Source organism: Pelophylax lessonae (assembly GCF_965119305.1).
Source record: "Pelophylax lessonae genome assembly, chromosome: 9".
NCBI lineage: Eukaryota > Metazoa > Chordata > Amphibia > Anura > Ranidae > Pelophylax > Pelophylax lessonae.
In genome coordinates, this window is record NC_138776.1 from 103,386,715 (window position 1) to 103,398,779 (window position 12,065).

A 12,065-nucleotide genomic window follows, 5' to 3' on the forward strand; every position below is an offset into this window, starting at 1 on the left:
CTCTCTCCTAAAGTTTCCTTATTCCTATTGCCCATTCTGGAGTTCCTTCACTTCTGTTTTATTTTCCGGAGTTCCTTTACTCTTTTTCCCTCTTCTGGAGTTCCCCAATTCTCATTCCCTTTTCTGGATTTCCCTCATTTCCATCCTCCTCCTGGAGTTCCCCCAATCCCACCCTGACTGCACCATGGGCCTTTGGGTTGTACTTGCCCCCTGGACCAAAAGTTGCCAGTCAGCCCCTGAGCATATGTGATATCGGTTTGCCTCTGGCCTGAACAGGATGAGACAGACTCACAGTTACACTTGTTAGCTTAGACTAGAGAGTTGGGAGCATACCTAAAGATCAATTCACACGTCTCTTCCACACAGGAAACTCAGCTACTGAAAGTGCTTGTGGCACATGTGACAAACCATTTCACAGGAAAACAAGGGAGGATACACCTTGTAGCCCAAGGTAGTCACATCCTTCTACCAAATGATCTGCTTACAGCATCTTATTGGAGGGGTGGGCAGACATGAAGAAGGAGATCTAGGAAATGCTGCAGTTAGGGGTCATTCAGAACTTCCACAGTGCCTGGGCATTCTAAGTAGCTTTGGTCCCCAAAAAGGATCAGACAACCACGTTCTGCTTGAACTACAGAAAGCTGAATACCATTCCTATTCTTCATGCCTACTTCATGCTCTGAGTCAATGAGTTGTTACATAAGCTGGAGACCGCTTGTTATCTAACAATCATGGACCTGAGCAGAGGATACTGGCAATTTCTCTTATCACCTGTGGTCCTTGAAAAATCAGCCTTCATTGCCCCAAGTTAACAGTAAGGCCATTTGGAATGAAAAACACACAGGCCTTTCAGAGGCCTTTGGGAATGACTTGCTGGTAAACATTGTCAGCATTCCCAGTCAGCTATCTGGATGACATTGCAGCATTCAGCCCTACCTTGGAAGATCACCTCACACCCCTGTTAAAAGTCCTGGACAAACTGGCTAAGGCTAATCTGACAATCAAACCCAGTAAGTCTCAGATAGGCATGACAGATTCTCAGTACCTGGGACACCAGGTAGAAGGCACCCTGAGACCTGATAGAAGGAAAATAAAAGTAATCTTGGTGTGGCCTAACTATGAAACTAATTAGCAAGTTATGTAATTTTTGGGAACAGTCAGCTACTAGATTTATATGCAACTACAGTACCGTGGCTAAACCCCTGACTGACCTAACCAAGAAGAAACTTGTGTCCTGGACTCCAGAGTGCGAGAAAGCCTTCTGGGCCTTGAAAGAGGCACCGACCAATACCCCAGTACTGGAAGCTCCAGATTTTACCAGTCAGTTTTTGGTGCAAACTGATGATTCTGCCAATGGCATTTGGTCCCAAGCCAGGTGCATCATTTACCTAAGAAGCAAGTTACTCCCAAGGTAAGTAGGATCTGGCATAAGCCTTGAAGAGGAGTGCCCTGTAATTTTGTGAGCACTGCAAGAGCCAGAAAATCTACCTGAAGGCCACACCTACAGTGATCACAAAACACAATTGATTCAGCTTGGTAAACCATTTTGCTGGGGATGACAGAAAGCTACTGCATTGGAGCTTGAATTTCAATTTCACCATACAGCACAAGAAAGAAAGTAACCACAGCAACACAGATAGGATAACCAACAAGCAAAGTCAGCAGAGGTTACTTGAGTTGGAAAGCAACTTGTAATCCATGCAACCTGTTAAAGAAGAGAGGTGTTAAGGTAATGAGGGCTGATGGATGCCAAACTGTGTGCAAAAGAATGGAGGACTCATACTAACCATAGTGGCACATTTAACAAAATACAGCCACCTTAAGACACATTAAACAAAAAAATTAGTTGTCATGGTAACAGTGACGTAGACAGTACTTGCGTTCCAGTCCCATCAGCTCCTCTATCTGGCTGTCTCTGTAATTTTCCGATGGGTTTGTAACATCACTTCTGGTATGCACTGCTGGGTTCGGGACCGAATCATCTAATCCGGCTGGCTGGGAACACAGCCAATTCTATCACATTGCAAATTCCACCCTTGCCATCGCAGATGAGGATTATGACATGACCACGGCCTGGGTATGATCTTTACCTCCACTAAGAGCAATATGTTCTTTCCACTATGAGCAGCCTGTACCCTGCAGTATTGTATTGTGGATCGGTTTTATTGCTCTAAGGATTTTAACAATAAAGAGTACCCACCATGTGGTACATTATATATGTAGCACCCTACAGGTAGGTGCTAGGTAAATGTATAGTGGGCCTTGTCTGCCTAACAGCAGGGCTGTGATTAATTTAGCTAGGGTGTCAGGGCTTCCAGATGAGCCCGCTGAGGGGAGAAGTATCCCCACTGGCTCCTGTGAGAGGATTCTCATAGGGCAGTGTGGGAAGCCCAATCAAGGGACACACCCCAGCTTGTAACTACCCCAGAAGGCAGATTATGCTGCAAAGGATTCTGGGAGTGGGTATAAGTTTGGGGGGAAGTGCTTGGCATGGTGTCTTTGGCGAAAGCAGAGTCCCAGGAAGGAGAGTCTCTCCTCCTGTCTGAGGAAGGCGGATGTCTCAGGGTGTCGCCTGAGTGTCCAGAAAGTGCTGAGCTGAGCTGAGGGGATCCGGTGTGCCGAGAGCCTGTGGAGAGAGAGAGGGGTCCAGTCCCAGGTAAGCCTACACAGGTCGTGAGTACTGAGGATTGCCCCTGGGGTCTGCCTGAAGTTAGAGGGGACCACTCTGGAAGAGGTTCTGAAATCCAGTGTCAGCTAGCTGCAAAGGGGGTACCTAGGTTGAGGACCCTGAAAGCTACAGAGGGGGTACATAGTCAGTGGGCCTGAAGAGTTCAAGGTCAAAGGGGGCACCTGCAGTTTGGGCCCTGAATTGCACAGAGCGTGCCAGTTAAAGTGACAGCTATACAGAGTTCTACTATATACTACCTCAAGCTGTGCCAGGCGGGGGGAAGGTATTCAGTGATTTTCATAGTACAACAGTGTCAGGAGTTCTACATTTCTCAGTCTTGGATCTTCTGGACTATAAGTCGAGGATTCAGCACTTCATCTGTTCTACAGAGTGTTCTCAGTGTCAGCGAGTATTGGCTGGCGTCAAGGAAGCGCCAACAGGCATTTCAGAAGTAAAGTCCCAATTGTAATTAGTTTAAGCCTCAAGGAGTATCCCACTCATTCCCTTCTCCCATCCTTTTATTCCAATAAAAACCACAAACAAAGATGTCAGAGTTGTCGCTGCTTCAGTTGTCACACCCAGGGTCGCAGCTCACATGGGCTGGAGAGATCACCGGTACTAATGGCAGACCCACATCAGGCCATGGGCCTGGAAACCTTGCTACATATACTAGCCCTTTTACTACAAGCAGAATCTCTATTGGACCTATCCTTATCCCACAAATGATTGGTTTTAGTATGTCCTAAGTGATTTTTTGGTTATGTATATCTGTTTACCTTGGTTGGATACTTCCCTCCAGGTGGTTATACCTACAGCAGCTTTGGACAATGAACAATGAACCAAGATTGCAGACCTCAGTGCCAGATGATTGGTTGTTTTATTGTTTACATTTAACAAAAAGCAGAGGTACCAAAAAAAACCCCCAAAAAAACAGGTCAAACTAGAAGCAAAGCATGGATATCGTAAACCTCCATTATATTAAAAGGCTTCTAATGCAGCACTGTCATAAAAAGCCAGGTTGTAAAGTAGTCTTGATATTCTGAGTCAGTTTTTTTTTTTTTAACAACCAGAGCAAGCCCTATACATATTCTAAAATCCTTGCTGTGATGGAGGTACCTTCATAAAAAATCACACAAATGTAAAAGAGGATGCCAATCAGGTAGACTCCAAACGTGCCTAGTCCATGAGGCTTAGAAGATCTGCATGTGCATAGGATCCATAACATATTTAATCTTTAACCAAAAGTAAATTTCATTCTGGTAATATGCTGGTTGTGTAATTATAAAACGTTGTCAGATGGAAATATAGATGTATGTAAAAAAAAGTTGTCATGAAGGGTATGTCTGCTAAGCATAATAAAGCACACCTGTCGACACCTCAGACCCTTTCACTGGGTGTAATTAGATCTGGGACACCCCTCCTAGGACAACAAAATGCTGAATCATTTGGAAACTGCAGCTGTGATTTAACATCAAAACAATAAAGAAATGCTAAGCATTGTTTATGAGAGCTGGTGATTCTGATAAATCAGGTTGGACTTACTTTGCAAGTGAATTTACGTGATTCTGAACCTTAACTTAAACAAGCCTTTCACTTCTGGCTCATATTGTTCCGCTAATGCCCCCATAGGAAGCTGCTTCCTATGGGGGCACTCATGCAGGCTCTATCCTGAGCTGCGCTGTATGCATCCCTTGACACAGATAGCAGGGCTCTGCAGTACTGGATCAAGATCAGGTTCAGGCTTATTTTTCTAAGGACTTGACAATGCTTTTGACCAAGGTTTCTCAACTAGGGTTCCTCAAGAGGTTGCTAGAGGTTCCTTGAGCAATAAGCAATTTCTGTCTCTCAGATAAGTTCCCACTGACACCGTTGATTTGATTAGCCATCTGTAAGTGAGAAATCATTTCCAATGACCACAAGTGTAAGGAAAATTCTTCCCACTGACCATCACACTAATGTATGGTGAGTTGTAGATTTAGTAATTTTTTGCAGGGGTTCCCTGAGACAGAAAAGTTATTTAATGGGTCCCTCTATGTTGAAAAGGTTGCTTTAGACTGTTAAAGCTTTAAGCAGATTTAAACCCAAACTGGAACACATTTTGTTCGCTAAAGCAATGTGTATCAAACAATTGCCATGATTTTCATTTATAAAATACAGTTTTTACCTTTTTTCAATAATTTTTCTACCTCAGTGCTGCTGTTCTCCTCCAGCCTCTTTCAGCTACTTATTGTCTTTATGCACTTACTCTTGTGTTGGTTGTATTCAGTTGCTCTGAACTGGTTTATTGGTAGTGACAACAAAATCCATACCTGTGCAATGTATACCTAAACAGCCATCTGCTGTGAGCTTTCTCACTAATTACGATCTATGAATGAATATATGTATGTAACAATGTAAAAATTAAAATAACAATCACACATTTTTGATATTTATTCATTCTACAAGTGTAGCACCAGTTAGACTTTTGAAATCACATTTTTGTTTTCTTTTTCTCCCTCCTCTTTGATGGATGGCTGCAGGACAAAGAGGAGGCTAGACTGTGCCTTGATTGATTGCTTCTGTAGCTGAAGAGAGCTCATTCCCAACAACAATAGCAGAGGAGGACTGTGATTGGCAACCTGGACCAAGATGGATTGGTGTATTTTTAGTCCAGCCACCGCCCAGGAGGAGCGCAGGGACCAACATGGGGTACTAGGGAGAGTGGGCTACCCAGGGAAATTGTAGGGCATTGTCAGGGACCTGCAGGTACAAAGTGGGGGCAAGAGCTACTGAGAGCCCAGGCAGAGAGAGACTGATTACTGTGAGCAGTGTTGTCCTAACTCCTAACACTCTTCTAGTGCTAGGGTGATAATGCTGCTTCTCCATAGATACCACACTGTGACTGAGCATTGTCACTCCAGGACAGTAAAGTATGTTACTGGCAGGATCACCAGGTTATAATAAAGGGATAAAGGAATAAAATGAAGGCCACTACCACATCTAAGGATAGGAAACTGCTGTATATTACATCTTTGTTCTTGGGTTTAGATACACATTGTGTTGTAGGTTTCATAGGATCCCATGTATATGATAGATATCTCCAGCCCTAGCCTAACAAATGCAAATGTCCAGAAGCTGTAATGTAAAAGTTTAGGTGTATGTATATCCATTTTCTTTTTATTTTTATATAGGGTAAGAAAGATATAGATCCCCCCTACCAAGTGTTTTTTTTTTTTTTTTGCTGTCTGTATTTCATCAGGGAAATTTCCTTTATCTTCCTGCCCACATAGCACAACAGAACCTTTGAGAAATTTTCAAAAATAGGGGGAATTTCCATTCTTAGCCAGTTGTCCCATGAACAAGTGTCCCCCTTGAAAGATTTCCCCTCACCTCTTGTTCTGGGGATGACTCTAAAATTTTGGATTTCCCTTCACTTTCTTTTTTAAGGACAATGGTCTTTAGTAGGGTTGAGCGGACACCTAGATGTCCGTGTTCGACGGGTTCGGCCGAACTTTAAAAAAAAGTCCGGGTCCGTGTCCCGGACTTTTACCGAACTTTTCCCGGACACCGAACCCCATTGAAGTCAATGGGGACCCGAACTTTAAGGCACTAAAATGGCTCTAAAACACCAAAGGAAAGGGCTAGAGTGCTGCAAATGGCAGCAAAACGTAATTAAGAGCATGGCAAGTGCTCTGCAAACAAATGTGGATAGGGAAATAACTTAAAACAACAAAAAAAAACAGAAAAATAAAACAATGTTCTTCTTCATCTCTGAAGGACGAGGCCCATATGGAGTAGGAGGGAGGTTGAGGTGGTGGTGGATGTGGCGGTGACATAGGCGTGCGCACAGGGTGTGCTGGGTGTGCCTGGGCACACCCTAATCACCTAGGGCACATAGCATTGCCAGTGAGGAGATGGGAAAGATCTCCCTGGGACCTGCTCTGCTCTATTTCTCCTTGCCTACAGGTACATGGCCCCGATACATTACTCTCCCTGCTGGCAAACACATGCATGTGTATTTCAACTTTGGGGTGCACACCTTAATGCAATAGGCTGCGCACACCTATGGGCGGTGTAGGTGGAAGCGGCGGTGGAGGAGGACCAGGGCCGGATTAACAGCATCATGGGCTTGGTGCTGAGGATTTTGAAGGGCCTTAGGGCCGTGCCTTGCCATGCACCCAGAGGAGGAAGGGTGCAGCCATGCATGCCTAATTCAACATGGGATGCTGTCTCTGAAGCCCATAAACACATCCATGCATCGCCAACTGTCCCTCCTTGTCCGGCCTTCACGCTGTGTGGGGAGGTTCTGAGGGTGCTGCCTGGGGAAGCGAGCATAGAAGCCAGACTTCTGTGTTTACAAGTGACAGAAGAGCGGTAACAGTGAATATGGCCAACCCGGGGCCTATATAAAAGGTAGGGGCCTGGAGCTGCAGCTCCAATAGACCCTACATTAATCTGGCCCTGAGGAGGAGGACGAGGTAGCCAACACTGCTTCTTTTCACAAATTTTAAATGAGGGTACACCCCAAAAGAGTGAGAAAGAGCAAAAATGGAACAATGGGTGGGTAAGGTCGGTATCCATTGCTATTCTGCACAAGGTACGGAAAAGTTTAATTGATCCCCAAAGGTTTTTATTGAATAGCGGAATAGGAAATATGATCAAAAAAAGTGTATGTATCTCACACGTACAGAAGCACACTAGGCCCCAATTACTATTGATTGTACACCTAAAAGGATGGAGGAGGAGGAGGAGTATGGAACAGGCAGCACCCTCAAAGCTTCAGAAGTATGAGATGAACCCCAAAAACTTGGAAAGGTGGATCTCACACGTACCGACACAGACTATCCCGCAATTTAATTGATCCCCAAAGGTTTTTATTGAATAGCGGAATAGGAAATATGATCAAAAAAAGTGTATGTATCTCGCACGTACAGAAACACACTAGGCCCCAATTACTATTGTTTGTACACCTAAAAGGATGGATGAGGAGGAGGAGGAGTATGGAACAGGCAGCACCCTCAAAGCTTCAGAAGTATGAGATGAACCCCAAAAACTTGGAAAGGTGGATCTCACACGTACCGACACAGACTATTCCGCAATTTAATTGATCCCCAAAGGTTTTTATTGAATAGCGGAATAGGAAATATGATCAAAAAATGTGTATGTATCTCACACGTACAGAAGCACACTAGGCCCCAATTACTATTGTTTGTACACCTAAAAGGATGGATGAGGAGGAGGAGGAGTATGGAACAGGCAGCACCCTCAAAGCTTCAGAAGTATGAGATGAACCCCAAAAACTTGGAAAGGTGGATCTCACACGTACCGACACAGACTATCCCGCAATTTAATTGATCCCCAAAGGTTTTTATTGAATAGCGGAATAGGAAATATGATCAAAAAAAGTGTATGTATCTCGCACGTACACAACCACACTAGGCCCCAATTACTATTCTTTGTACCCCTAAAAGGCTAGATGAGGAGTAGGGGGAGTATGGAACAGGCAGCACCCTCAAACCTTCAGAAGTATGAGATGAACCCCAACAACTTGGAAAGGTGGATCTCTCTCACACGTACCAACACAGACTATCCCCCAATTTAACTGATCCCCAAAGGTTTTTGATTAAATAGCGGAATAGAAAATATGATCCCAAAAAAGTGTATGTATATCACACGTACACAACCACACTAGGCCCCAATTACTATTGTTTGTACCCCTAAAAGGCTAGGAGTAGGGGGGAGTATGGAACAGGCAGCACCCTCAAACCTTCAGAAGTATGAGATGAACCCCAACAACTTGGAAAGGTGGATCTCTCTCACACGTACCAACACAGACTATCCCCCAATTTAACTGATCCCCAGAGGTTTTTGATTAAATAGCGGAATAGAAAATATGATCCCAAAAAAGTGTATGTATATCACACGTACACAACCACACTAGGCCCCAATTACTATTGTTTGTACCCCTAAAAGGCTAGGAGTAGGGGGAGTATGGAACAGGCAGCACCCTCAAACCTTCAGAAGTATGAGATGAACCCCAACAACTTGGAAAGGTGGATCTCTCTCACACGTACCAACACAGACTATCCCCCAATTTAACTGATCCCCAGAGGTTTTTGATTAAATAGCGGAATAGAAAATATGATCCCAAAAAAGTGTATGTATATCACACGTACACAACCACACTAGGCCCCAATTACTATTGTTTGTACCCCTAAAAGGCTAGGAGTAGGGGGAGTATGGAACAGGCAGCACCCTCAAACCTTCAGAAGTATGAGATGAACCCCAACAACTTGGAAAGGTGGATCTCTCTCACACGTACCAACACAGACTATCCCCCAATTTAACTGATCCCCAGAGGTTTTTGATTAAATAGCGGAATAGAAAATATGATCCCAAAAAAGTGTATGTATATCACACGTACACAACCACACTAGGCCCCAATTACTATTGTTTGTACCCCTAAAAGGCTAGGAGTAGGGGGGAGTATGGAACAGGCAGCACCCTCAAACCTTCAGAAGTATGAGATGAACCCCAACAACTTGGAAAGGTGGATCTCTCTCACACGTACCAACACAGACTATCCCCCAATTTAACTGATCCCCAGAGGTTTTTGATTAAATAGCGGAATAGAAAATATGATCCCAAAAAAGTGTATGTATATCACACGTACACAACCACACTAGGCCCCAATTACTATTGTTTGTACCCCTAAAAGGCTAGGAGTAGGGGGAGTATGGAACAGGCAGCACCCTCAAACCTTCAGAAGTATGAGATGAACCCCAACAACTTGGAAAGGTGGATCTCTCTCACACGTACCAACACAGACTATCCCCCAATTTAACTGATCCCCAGAGGTTTTTGATTAAATAGCGGAATAGAAAATATGATCCCAAAAAAGTGTATGTATATCACACGTACACAACCACACTAGGCCCCAATTACTATTGTTTGTACCCCTAAAAGGCTAGGAGTAGGGGGAGTATGGAACAGGCAGCACCCTCAAACCTTCAGAAGTATGAGATGAACCCCAACAACTTGGAAAGGTGGATCTCTCTCACACGTACCAACACAGACTATCCCCCAATTTAACTGATCCCCAGAGGTTTTTGATTAAATAGCGGAATAGAAAATATGATCCCAAAAAAGTGTATGTATATCACACGTACACAACCACACTAGGCCCCAATTACTATTGTTTGTACCCCTAAAAGGCTAGGAGTAGGGGGGAGTATGGAACAGGCAGCACCCTCAAACCTTCAGAAGTATGAGATGAACCCCAACAACTTGGAAAGGTGGATCTCTCTCACACGTACCAACACAGACTATCCCCCAATTTAACTGATCCCCAGAGGTTTTTGATTAAATAGCGGAATAGAAAATATGATCCCAAAAAAGTGTATGTATATCACACGTACACAACCACACTAGGCCCCAATTACTATTGTTTGTACCCCTAAAAGGCTAGGAGTAGGGGGAGTATGGAACAGGCAGCACCCTCAAACCTTCAGAAGTATGAGATGAACCCCAACAACTTGGAAAGGTGGATCTCTCTCACACGTACCAACACAGACTATCCCCCAATTTAACTGATCCCCAAAGGTTTTTGATTAAATAGCGGAATAGAAAATATGATCCCAAAAAAGTGTATGTATATCACACGTACACAACCACACTAGGCCCCAATTACTATTGTTTGTACCCCTAAAAGGCTAGGAGTAGGGGGGAGTATGGAACAGGCAGCACCCTCAAACCTTCAGAAGTATGAGATGAACCCCAACAACTTGGAAAGGTGGATCTCTCTCACACGTACCAACACAGACTATCCCCCAATTTAACTGATCCCCAGAGGTTTTTGATTAAATAGCGGAATAGAAAATATGATCCCAAAAAAGTGTATGTATATCACACGTACACAACCACACTAGGCCCCAATTACTATTGTTTGTACCCCTAAAAGGCTAGGAGTAGGGGGAGTATGGAACAGGCAGCACCCTCAAACCTTCAGAAGTATGAGATGAACCCCAACAACTTGGAAAGGTGGATCTCTCTCACACGTACCAACACAGACTATCCCCCAATTTAACTGATCCCCAGAGGTTTTTGATTAAATAGCGGAATAGAAAATATGATCCCAAAAAAGTGTATGTATATCACACGTACACAACCACACTAGGCCCCAATTACTATTGTTTGTACCCCTAAAAGGCTAGGAGTAGGGGGAGTATGGAACAGGCAGCACCCTCAAACCTTCAGAAGTATGAGATGAACCCCAACAACTTGGAAAGGTGGATCTCTCTCACACGTACCAACACAGACTATCCCCCAATTTAACTGATCCCCAGAGGTTTTTGATTAAATAGCGGAATAGAAAATATGATCCCAAAAAAGTGTATGTATATCACACGTACACAACCACACTAGGCCCCAATTACTATTGTTTGTACCCCTAAAAGGCTAGGAGTAGGGGGGAGTATGGAACAGGCAGCACCCTCAAACCTTCAGAAGTATGAGATGAACCCCAACAACTTGGAAAGGTGGATCTCTCTCACACGTACCAACACAGACTATCCCCCAATTTAACTGATCCCCAGAGGTTTTTGATTAAATAGCGGAATAGAAAATATGATCCCAAAAAAGTGTATGTATATCACACGTACACAACCACACTAGGCCCCAATTACTATTGTTTGTACCCCTAAAAGGCTAGGAGTAGGGGGGAGTATGGAACAGGCAGCACCCTCAAACCTTCAGAAGTATGAGATGAACCCCAACAACTTGGAAAGGTGGATCTCTCTCACACGTACCAACACAGACTATCCCCCAATTTAACTGATCCCCAGAGGTTTTTGATTAAATAGCGGAATAGAAAATATGATCCCAAAAAAGTGTATGTATATCACACGTACACAACCACACTAGGCCCCAATTACTATTGTTTGTACCCCTAAAAGGCTAGGAGTAGGGGGAGTATGGAACAGGCAGCACCCTCAAACCTTCAGAAGTATGAGATGAACCCCAACAACTTGGAAAGGTGGATCTCTCTCACACGTACCAACACAGACTATCCCCCAATTTAACTGATCCCCAAAGGTTTTTGATTAAATAGCGGAATAGAAAATATGATCCCAAAAAAGTGTATGTATATCACACGTACACAACCACACTAGGCCCCAATTACTATTGTTTGTACCCCTAAAAGGCTAGGAGTAGGGGGAGTATGGAACAGGCAGCACCCTCAAACCTTCAGAAGTATGAGATGAACCCCAACAACTTGGAAAGGTGGATCTCTCTCACACGTACCAACACAGACTATCCCCCAATTTAACTGATCCCCAGAGGTTTTTGATTAAATAGCGGAATAGAAAATATGATCCCAAAAAAGTGTATGTATATCACACGTACACAACCACACTAG